The following is a 12481-nucleotide window of genomic DNA, read 5'->3' as shown; positions in this document are numbered from 1 at the left end:
GTAGTGCTAAAAGATACAATTGAGTGCCAAGTAAGATGACCATGATTTGGGTCGCAGGCCTGTGATTTTCAACCTGTAGAATGCACCCTGGGAGGTAGTGATGTCTCTAGCACCAAACTAAACTCAAGTCCTAGTAAAATAGGTCGAAATATAGACAAATAGCAGAAGATAGAGAGTTGCAGAAATTATTAAGAAAGCAAACAAACCATATAAATCCACTAAAGTGTTTAAAAATATCTTATTCATTCATCAAGGCTGTTAGAAGACAACAAATTAAAAAAAATATATACAAGCGTTTTTTAACTAGTTTATAGGGAGTGTCCCACTGCTAGGCAAAGGCCTCCCCTCTTTCCCACCATTTGGTCCTATCCGATGCACACTCCCGCCACTCTTTACACAATTTGTCAAGGTCGTCCTGCCATCTCCGTTTTGGTCTTTTTCTGCCCCGAGATCCGTCCTGTGGGGCCCAGCCTGTAGCTAGTTTGGTCCAGCACTGTAGGTGCATTCGGCAAGTATTATATACTTTTACTTCGTATAATTACATACTACAGTATAAATGCTATTTTTAACCAGTTTAACTTCTCAATTATCTTCCATCAAATGTTGAGCAACACATATTCCTTTTATTGTCAACTGATTCAACATTAACACAAATGTATATGCCCTCCAGTCTCAATAGAAAGGTTAATAAATATAAATGCTGGAGTCAGCTCCATCTTAGCATATTGCATTGTCATCGGAAATATGGAAGTATGCGAAATTTCCGCTCAATCAGACACCCGGAAGTGGTTCAAATTTAAGTTACAAGATTTGAAGCACCATATATGTACAACAAAGAGATATAGGTATACCTATATACGCAGTGAAACTAAATAATAATGTGTAATAAATAAAACTAAAATGGTCGCCAGTCTCCAGAGATAAAACAGCTGTCGGTCGTTATCTTAACTAGGCCCATTAAAGTGTTTGCGGCAGATCCATTAACTATGCCTACTGTACGGTAAATAACGGCCTCTATGTGGCGATGTGGAGATTAGCGGCTATTGCGACAATTTCGGGAATCTCGGAAACGGCTCCAACGATTTCGATGAAATTTGCTATATGGGAGTTTTCTAGCTGTCTTACCTCTGGGAAAACGCGCCGCTTTGAGTTTTTATATGTTTTCCGAGCAAAGCTCGCTCTCCCAGATAAACATTTTAAATACGCCTACGTATATTATTACACTATTTACACTGTAAATCTGTCATTGTATTTTTCTTTGTGGTGCAATAAAGTGTACCGTAAAATGGGGTGAGTTGGGTGAAATTTGACTTTCAAACCTAGATAAAATTTTATTTTTACATGTGAAAACTGAATAGTGTATATAATAAGTGGTTCGGACGTTTGTATTTTATTTTGGGTAGTTCCATTTCATAACTTTGACGATAAAGAGGCAAACCCACCTCACCCCGTAGTGCCTCGTATTTGGAGTGAGAGGGTTTTTCATACAAAGGTGATTTTGGAAGATTGTTGGATCGATTTTTTTTTATTATGCGTATTACTATAGCCCCATAAATCCCTTCTCACCACCTTCTCAAACCTTCTCTCCCCATTCATAACCCAACTCTCCCCGCGAAACCTACTCACCCCGTTTTACGGTATTTACTTTACTTTAATTATATTTATCCATCATTAGATGGTCCGTGTGCTCGTTTGCTACCTCATTCTGTAAAAATGGCGGTGACGTATTTGGCGCCAGCATGCCTCTAGCTTTGAATTAGTAAAGAGTAAACAGCTTGGATATTTTATAGGACTTTGTCGCGGTAACGTACCAATTCTGCGGTAGGTAGAATTGGTCAGTGTTAAAAGCGACAAGGTAATAACTGGTCAGTTAAATATTTATAAGGGCTCGTTCACATTGTAAGTGCATGGAAGCACGCTCTAGATAAGGGCCTACCATCGTCCACAATGTTATGGCTCCTTTACACGATGGGCCAACGCCGGCCACTCCAAGGGACGCATTTATGCGTTAGATGGAGCAAGTGATATTGCTATCTCATTCTACCGCATGGCTGCGTCCCTTGGAGTGGCCGGCGCTGGTCCATCGTGTAGAGGAGCCATTAAGGAGATCCCATGCCCCAATGACCTTCGATCTGAATCCCTTAGTTTTCTAATGTTTTTGTAGCTTATCATGTAAGCTTGTTGGTTAGTTAGTGTGCGCAGGCGTGGCTCACTCCGCTATTTCGTCGATTTGCAACAGGTAGCTAAAAGTACATCCGTTCCACACCAATTTTGGTAGTTAGCCATAAGCCGCGCGTGGCGCTGTCGCCACCTAGCGGCCATATCTGTCCTGATCGTAACAGACGCGTTTTATTAGAGAGTGAGTCTTCTGTAGGTACCTAGTACTATTATTTATTCTGTGGTGTGGGTCAAATCTTGAAGCTAAATTTAAGCCACTTCCCGATTTCCGATTGAGCTGAAAATTTGCATACATAAATGTAAGTTGGGTGACAATGCAATATTATGGTACCATATCGGATACCATACGAGCTGTTGTCATGATGGATTCAGGAGTTGGCCATAGAAACTCTGTGATAAAACAACGCAAGCTAATCGTTTTTAGGTTTGTTCGAATTGTCTCGACTTTAAAAGCGGCCAAGTGCGAGTCGGACTCGCCCATGAAGGGTTCCGTAACAGCAAGTAACATAATAAAATTGCGGTTTACGGTTTATGACGTATAAAAAACCGGGCAAGTGCGAGTCGGACTCGCGCACGAAGGGTTCCGTGCCATAATGCAAAAAAAAAAACAAAAAAAAGCAAAAAAAAACGGTCACCCATCCAAGTACTGACCACTCCCGACGTTGCTTAACTTTGGTCAAAAATCACGTTTGTTGTATGGGAGCCCCATTCAAATCTTTATTTTATTCTGTTTTTAGTATTTGTTGTTATAGCGGCAACAGAAATACATCATCTGTGAAAATTTCAACTGTCTAGCTATTACGGTTCGTGAGATAGAGCCTGGTGACAGACGGACGGACGGACGGACGGACGGACGGACAGCGAAGTCTTAGTAATAGGGTCCCGTTTTACCCTTTGGGTACGGAACCCTAAAAAAAACTACTTACCAAATCTTGTTCAAACCAATTTTCGGTGGAAGTTTGCATGGTAATGTACATCATATATTTTTTTTACTTTTATCATACTCTTATTTTAGAAGTTACGGGGGGGGGGGGGGGGACACACATTTTACCACTTTGGAAGTGTCTCTCGCGCAAACTATTCAGTTTAGAAGAAAATGATATCAGAAACCTCAATATCATTTTTGAAGACCTATCCATAGATAGATACCCCACACGTATTGTATCTATGGATACGTCTCCACGGGTTTGATGAAAAAAAAATTTTTGAGTTTCAGTTCTATGTATGGGGAACCCTAAAAATTTTTGTTTTTTTTCTATTTTTGTATGAAAATCTTAATGCGGTTCACAGAATACATCTACTTACCAAGTTTCAACAATATAGTGCTTATAGTTTCGGAACAAAGTGGCTGTTACATACGGACGGACGGACAGACAGACAGACAGACATGACGAATCTATAAGGGTTCCGTTTTTTGCCATTTGGCTACGGAACCCTAATTATCGGCTATTGGTAGATCTAACTAAAGGGCACCTGATCGAATTACGTCCATTTCCAGCGCCGGGACGAGTAACGCTATTATACAACCTTTCAGACGCAAAGTGTCCGGGAATTGAGTTAGGCTGCTAGGTACCGGTAAAAAATAAAACGGGACCCTATTACTAAGACTCCACTGTCCGTCTGCGCATCTGTCTGTCACCAGGCTGTATCTCATGAACCGTGATAACTAGACAGCTGAAATTTTCACAGATGATGTATTTCTGGTGCCGCTATCACAACAAATACTAAAAAGTACGGAACCCTCGGTGAGCGAGTCCGACTTTAGTGAAGGCAACTGCAGATTAAACCATAAAATTAAATGATAACAATTTAAACTTTATTTATTGTGAAGTCGGTATATTTTTACAACGCCATATCTCTGTGCACCGCGGGAATACCTAGAGTTAGGTCTTATGCCGCTATAGGCACCGTTCTTTGACTAACTGTTCTAGCACACTACACTACCCATTTAACACTTTCTAGATCTTAAACAGTTACAGTTACCTACACGAGCTACACGACCGCAGTCGAGCGGTTATAGGTTGTGACTTTCAAAACAGACGTAACAGAGGGCCTACCGCGAATCACGTTCGACGTGTTGCCTCTCTGTCGCAGTTGTAAATTCGTACGTAAGTGTGACAGGGAGGCCCTCTGATTCGTAACTTCAAAATTCCAACCTCTTTCGAACTTAGGAGTCGTCTTTCTACAGACGCCATCAGATTAATCTGAGCGTCCAAGGTGTTCACAATATCTGAGCACGCACTCTAACGCTCTGACAATAGGGGCGTGTTCAGATATTTGCGAGCGCTTTAGCCGCTCCGATATATCTGATGGCACTGTACAAAGCGCCTACGCGATTATGCCAGGTTCGAGCGAATTTTTCTCGTGCGAATGCCCGATCAAACATATCGAACTTGCGAGAATGTCAATTAGGACACCTATTCGAGTTCAATGTTTGATCGCGCGTTCTCAGGTCCTGGCCCTAGCTAAAATACACCAATTTATTCCGGTGAAGGAATTGAAATCATTTTCAATAGCGTTGGCAACTGTTAAAGGTTTACATAGATGGCGCCATCATAGCTATGACCCCTTTTCTATGAGATTTGGCTTAAAGGGCTGGCATCCAGGGCATTTACAGTAGCGGCACTGATAATTCCGCTACTCGATGCTAATAGACGTCTTCTTCCTCGCGTTTTCCCGGCATTTCGCCACAGCTCATGAGAGCCTGGGGTCCGCTTGACAACTAATCCCACGATTTACGAAAGAGACTGCCATCTGACCTTCCAACCCAGAGGGTAAACTAGGCCTTATTGGGATCAGTCCGGTTTCCTCACGATGTTTTCCTTCACCGAAAAGCGACCGGTAAATATCAAATGATATTTCGTACATAAGTTCCGAAAAACTCATTGGTATACGAGCCGGGGTTTGAACCCGCGACCTCCAGATTGCAAGATTTGCAAGTCGCACGCTCTCACCGCTAGGCCACCAGCGCTTCCTTCCTCGATGCTAATAGATGTCGACTGCGAAAATAATAGTCGTTTTGTTACCAACACTGATGTATGGAGTGAGCACTTTATTCTAGCTATATTTCTCTATGCTCAAGCCTTATATACAAAAGCCGATAATGCTGTCATAATATAAGGTGATGTATTAATATTAACACCTAGACCTTAGCTGCATAATGAAATCTAACGACATGCTTTGCATCCACAATCACAAACCACAAACACAGCCAATTTTAGACCTTATAGCGTAAACAATAAGGTAGATTTCGCATGACAAAGGTTTTCATGGTTATATACAATAGATATGAGATATAAATTAATTCACTGAGGATGTAATTAAGGCTTACAATAAGCCCAAGGGCTATAGGTTGTATACCTATGTTAATCTATTCCAAGGACACAGGTAACCCTATGGTGACTCTTTAAATTTTCGTCAAAGGACGTACGTACGTACGTATTGTGCTAATTACCGCTCTAGAGCGGTAAAACAGCACCATAATGTGAAATCATTTTGCCTTCAGATTCTTACGTAATAAATACTGAACAGGGGGCTGGCGGTCGGCCTATTCTTATTTTTTCTTACATAGGGGAGGGAGGGGGTCAAATTCTGGCAAAAATCGTCTGACGTAATATATGAATGACGCCTTGTGTAAGGGCTTCGCTTCGTAACTCGAGAAGAACGCAGCGGACCGTGCGCCGGCGCCGCGGTTACATGAAATGTGTAACTAATACTTAATCTAACCACTCAAGCTAGTATGGTAGGTTTATGTATATTTTTGTATATCTGTCTTTAATTGCGAATTTGTATCATCGTCCGCATTGTTTTTGGTAGGTGCCTAGGTAAAATAATTTTTAAGAAAAAAAAACCGACTTCTATGGGCCCGGTGAAAGATTATGGTAGATGGTGCACTATGTAGAAAAGGAGGTAAAACCAGTACTTTCTAGTAGCATTTCGTTTCCGTAAGGGTCGTAGTTCTAGCCTAACCTAACCCACACTTCTCTGATAGCAGTCCGGTTCTGTGAGGATCGCAGTTCGAACCTAATCAAACCCACTTTTCTAGTAGCATTTCGTTTCTGTAAGACTCGCAGTTCTAACCAAACCTAACCCACTTTTGTTCGGTTCTGTGAGGATCGCAGTTCAAACCTAACCTAACCCACTTAACGGCGCATGCGGTGCGGTGTACGGGAGTTTGAGCGGGAGGGGTTTGGCATCATCATACCCACATTTTATGGTAGGTAATCATAGTGGTTTATTTAGTTCAGGTATTATAGTGGTTTTCCGGGTCAAGGTCCGGGTCTCTGAGTGAGAGTCCGGGTCCGAGTCCCGGTCCGAGTCCGGGTCCGGGTCCGAGTCCGGGTCCGAGTCCGGGTCCGAGTCCGGGTCCGAATCCGAGTCCGAGTCCGGGTCCGAGTCCGGGTCCGAATCCGAGTCCGAGTCCGGGTCCGAACCGGATCCGGGTATGAGTCCGGGTCCCAGTCCAAGTCCAAATCGAAATTCGAAATCACCAAACATGTACTATGCGTCGTTGAAGAGTTCTGTTCTGATCATCATCAGCAGTTCCACTTCATCAAATGCGACAGTTTTTAATGTAAATACTTGATTTTATGATGAAAACACAAAAAATTCTATACGTATGCCTTTAAGATTTGAGGAGTTCCCTCGATTCCTTATGGATCCCATCATCAGAACTCGAGCTTGACAGAAATGTGGCTTAAAAACTAAACTTGCTTAACAAACATAACGAAGAGGACAAATCGCCAAACGTGAACTATGCGTCGTTGAAGAGTTCCGTTCTGATCATCATCAGCAGTTCCACTTCATCAAATGCGACAGTTTTTAATGAAAATGCTTGATTTTCTGATGAAAATACAAAAATCTCTATACGCATGCCTTTAAAATTTGAGGAGTTCCCTCGATTTCTCATGGATCCCATCATCAGAACTCAAGCTTGACAAAATTGTGGCTTAAAAACTTAACTTGCTTAACAAACATAACGAAGAGGACAAATCGCCAAAGGTGAACTATGCGTCGTTGAAGAGTTCCGTTCTGATCATCATCAGCAGTTCCACTTCATCAAATGTCACGTTTTTGAATGTATATGCTTGATTTGTTGATAAAAACACAAAAATCACCATATGTATGCCTTTAAGATTTGAGGAGTTCCTTCGATTCCTCATAGATCCCATCATCAGAACTGGATTTTGACAAAAACGGGACCAATCTGTATGCATATACATACAATCAAAAAAATAATTTTCAAAATCGGTCCAGTAATGACGGAGATATGGAGTAACAAACATAAAAAATAAAAATAAAGATAAAAAAAATAAAAAACATACAACCGAATTGATAACCTCCTCCTTTGGGATTTGGAAGTCGGTTAAAAATATAGGGGATCTCGGAAACGGCTCTAACGATTTGTGTTTTGTGTTTTGTACAATAAAGAGTTTATACATACATACATACATACGATGTCGATGAGATTTGCTATACTTTTCGGGTACGTAAAATCGATCTAGGTCTTATCTCTGGGAAAACGCGCATTTATGAGTTTTCCGAGCAAAGCTCGGTCTTCTAGATATTATCTATTATAGTAAAAACAAACCTTTGCTGCACGCGAATACGTAGTGTTTTCTCTGTCACACTTACTTACGGCGGTTAGGTGTGACAGAGAGCACACTACGTATTCATGAACAGCGAGTGATTTTACTATACCTAGTACTTACGAAGCTTCAGTAGCCAAACATGAGTTGCAACATTGCAATGATATATTTATAGATGTACATAGTTTCCGCATATGTTATGGTAATCTGGTTTGGCGTTGGCGCCAGTGTTGAGTACATACAGTCTATTTATATATAGTTTTACCACTGCATACATAATATTTGAAACAAACATACTTACGAGCGACTGTGTGGTTCAACCTTTAATACCCGTAATATTGTCAACTTAAAAAAAATCTTACAAATAGAACAATACTTCCTTTTTAGGGTTCCGTACCCAAAGGGTAAAACGGGACCCTATTACTAAGACTCCACTGTACGTCTGTCTGTCACCAGGCTGTATCTCATGAACCGCGATAGCTAGACAGTTGAAATTTTCACAGATGATGTATTTCTGTTGCCGCTATAACAACAAATACTAAGGTCGCCTCCAGAAACTCGCGAACTAAATTGACATGAGTTTGACAAATAAAATGATACCAGGAATAGCAAAGAAAAAATAGTCACGGGTATATGTCGATAAAATGATATCGATAAGTAGGTGATTGCACTTACTACCCATGTCATAATTATAAAGGGGTCAGAAACGATTTCGATTTATATGAATGTGACGAGAAAAGTGGTTGATTGGATTGTAAGATTGTAACGTTGCCGATCAAATCAGGAGGTGCCGATGCGAAACTGACAAATTTCAATGTTAGTATGCAGGTTTGGGGGCAAGTTGTATATTTCAAGAGCTCGGTTGTCGCCATAAATCTAAAATTGGTGATTTAATTTTATACATGTGGCCGGTAGATGACACAAATTAAATGAGAAATTAATCACATTGTACGAAAAATTTCCCCGTTTGGACCGGCCTTTTCTTTGTAGGTATTTTGAGCCAAAATCACTGTTTCTATGTTATCACCTAACTTGTTACTCTAACTGTAAGTTTTCGTAACAAATAAAACAAAATACATTACAACAAGTACATTACAATTACAAAATTGCACAATTTTCGAAATACCAAGTAACATTTGTAAAATAACTTAAACATACATTTTAACTAACCGCGCAACAGTAGCGCCACTAGCGGTGAATTATCGCGATATTCTCTAATTCAAACTTTTTGAAAATATCGATATGAACAGCACTGGCCAAAGTGTGGTATCATTTGTGCACATTGACCTGTCAATTTAGTTCGCGAGATTCTGGAGGCAACTGTAAAAAGTACGGAACCCTCGGTGGGCGAGTCCGACTCGCACTTGTCCGGTTTTTTTAGAAACTACTAGACTAGATAGACATACGGCACAATGAGCTTAAAAGCGCTAATCTCAATGCAGATGGCGCTGCAATGTTTACGATGACATGTGAGATTACTACTCCAAACAACATTCGGTAGTTCCTTAAAAATTATATTACAGATACAGACAATATGAACAAGCTCACAAAATAAAGATTAAGAAATACTTTCAGCTTAATAGTAATAAGGTACTTTACTCAGGGCCCACCTTCTATAGAAAGTGAATGTGATATTATAATATCTACCTGAAATACCTAGAGTTAGACCAAAAAAGGGTCTGCAGCGATTTTGATAGCCCTCGCTGTGCAAAAATTATTTTAAACGTCAAACTTCTATGAAATTATGACGTATAAATAACACTTGCACTACGCGGGCTATCAAAATCCCTGCAGACTTTTCTCGATATGACTCTATATGCTTATCAGAGGACAGTTATGCAAGTATCTTGTAGCCTCACACCTAGGCTAGATTGCGGCCAGGCCGGTTAGCCCACTGATTAAATGCCTATCGAGACCTATTCGATGTTGAACGTAATAACATAATAAACCCAATCATGTGGTATTAGAGTTATGGTTAATGGTTGTGAAGTGACAACCTATCTATCTATTAGCCTACAACCGATAATAACAGGCTAACAGCAGCGAGGCAATTTCAACTGCGGGGTAATTTCAACTAATCGAAATATCTTCCATGTTTTACATTATAACTAGATTCTAGGACTTTATTCTAAGTAAGTAATGTTACGAATGCAACGTCGTATAGAGTCGTCACCCAAGTTGAAACGGCTACCTTAGCTAACGCTCGGTCAAAAATCATGTTTCTGTGTTTCAGCGGTTCAGCCGAAGGTTTAGGTCGGACAGTATTATTTTTTAAGGTACCATATATGTATATGGCATCTTAATTAAAACCGGACACTCCGAACCGAATAAAAGTAGGGTTTTGTGTACTCATGTAGATGCCAGAAAATGTGATAACAATTGCAGTTCCATAGCAATGAGAGAACCTTGCACATGGTGTTTTACAATTTGGTGCCGTGACCAGGATATTTGTTTTTTTTTTATATTCTCACAAGACATGCCAGTGATAGGGTTCGAGTCAGCCTCAGGTTAGGAAATCATCGATCCCATCGCTATCCTGTCAGGTCAAGACAGTATCATATAAAAACCGTTTAAGTGTGAGTCGGTCTCGCGTACGAAGGGTTCCGTACCATTACGCAAAAAACGGCAATAAAATCACGATTGTTGTATGGGAGCCCCACTTCTACATTTATTTTATTCTGTTTTTAGTATTTGTTGACAGACAGAGGGACAGCGAAGTCTTAGTCACAGGGTCCCGTTTTTATCCGCTGGATACGGAACCCTAAAAAATGGTACTGATATTCACTGAGGTTTATTCAGTTAAAATTGTACCTAACTAAAGCCGGTCGAGTATGCTCTTCTAGACCGGTTGGTCAGCTTTTTAACCCTTGTTTTAACGCTAATAGCCCAGCATGCGCAGTAGGTACTTACTAGTTTTTCTAGACTCTATAGAATCTAGAGGTAGAGATACGCGAACTGAACATTTTTGAGCGGAAATTTGTTTGCTAAATTTGACAGTACACTGAGAGTAAAATCATCACCACGAATTAAACAATGTAAAAAAAAAACAAAAAAAAACGGTCACCCATCCAAGTACTGACCACTCCCGACGTTGCTTAACTTTGGTCAAAAATCACATTTGTTGTATGGGAGCCCCATTTAAATCTTTATTTTATTCTGTTTTTAGTATTTGTTGTTATAGCGGCAACAGAAATACATCATCTGTGAAAATTTCAACTGTTTAGCTATCACGGTTCGTGAGATACAGCCTGGTGACAGACGGACGGACGGACGGACGGACAGCGAAGTCTTAGTAATAGGGTCCCGTTTTACCCTTTGGGTACGGAACCCTAAAAATGAAGTTTTAGTAATAATTATGGACGTCTCACTATTTCTGTAAAGTTTATTTATTTCTACAAACAGCTCAGTAATCCCAAATATAATTTCAACAAACAGATAATAGAAATTGCAAAAGTCAATTTGTTACTATTAGTTATCAAATCAAATCAAAATATACTTTATTCATGTAGGCCTAGCAACAAGCTCTTATGAATCGTAATTAATCTTAATCTAATTATCAGAGCAATTTATTGATGTTAATATTATTCCATAATAAAATTGGATTATTATACATGTCAAATTTAACACTAAGAATTTCACAAAAGGATCGTCAAACATAAAAAAAAAAATTGTATAAAAAAATACTAGTCTAGAATTTCTAGAATAAAATCTAAATTAACTCTCCTTGTCCCCGGATTAAGTTTATTTTTGTAATTGTAAGTGTGTTTTTGTTGTACTTTTCTCTCAGTGTAAGTTTAAGACAGCATCAAAATTCATAATAAATTGAGAGAGTGTCATATATGATGTTTCTAAATTCTAATGGCTTTTTGGGCATCCGTGAGTGAAATCAGACAGAATGAACCAATTTTGAGATTTAATCGTGAATATTTGGTACGAAAACTACATGTGAAATATGCGTGCCTCTGATGAGAAAATGAAAAATCTATTACAGCACTAAGCTGTAGAAGTAAATGCTCAAAGATCTTATAAATAATAATTATAATAAATAAATAAAATAAATATTGGGGACATCTTACACAGATTAACCTAGCCCCAAACTAAGCAAAGCTTGTACTATGGGTGCTAGGCGACGATATACATACTTATATAGATAAATACATACTTACATACATAGATAACACCCATGACTCAGGAACAAATATTAGTGTCCATCACACAAATAAATGCCCTTACTGGGATTCGAACCCAGGACCATTGGCTTAGCAGGCAGGGTCACTACCCACTAGGCCAGACCGGTCGTCATAATGTAGGTTGGGTTCTCAGGTAAATGACTAATATCCTGTCCTTACGTAGCGATAGTGGTCTATTAAAATACCTGTCCTTCGGTCAACTGTTATGTGTTTAGAGGAAATGTAGACCATATAGATACCAAAGATATTTCATCACATATTTTACCAGTAAAATAAATAGAACAGCCTGCTATTGAAAGTTGCAATGTTAAAATAAAGGAAACATGAAAAAAAACAAGTGCGAGTCGGACTCGCCCATCGAGGGTTCCATACTTTTTATTATTTGTTGTTATAGCGGCAAGAGAAATACATCATCTGTGAGAATTTCAACTGTCTAGCTATCACGGTTCAATGAGATACAGCCTGGTGACAGACAAACGGAGTCTTAATAGTAATAAGGTCCCGTTTTTACCCTTTGCCTACGGA

The 12481-nt window shown here is 39.7% G+C and overlaps 1 long non-coding RNA gene across 1 annotated transcript in view; it reads left to right on the top strand.

Annotated features, from left to right (window-relative positions):
* LOC134673925 (uncharacterized) overlaps positions 1-11947 on the top strand; it is a 58307-nt gene extending 46360 nt beyond the window's left edge. Inside the window, exon 2 of the long non-coding RNA XR_010099527.1 lies at positions 11847-11947. This is a non-coding gene — a long non-coding RNA (uncharacterized LOC134673925). The remainder of the gene's footprint in view (positions 1-11846) is intronic.
* Positions 11948-12481: the final 534 nt, after the last annotated feature.

This window comes from Cydia fagiglandana, chromosome 19 (genome assembly GCF_963556715.1).
Source record: "Cydia fagiglandana chromosome 19, ilCydFagi1.1, whole genome shotgun sequence".
NCBI classification, from domain to species: domain Eukaryota; kingdom Metazoa; phylum Arthropoda; class Insecta; order Lepidoptera; family Tortricidae; genus Cydia; species Cydia fagiglandana.
The sequence above is the reverse complement of the archived record's forward strand: the minus strand, read 5'-3'. Positions and strand labels throughout refer to the sequence as shown.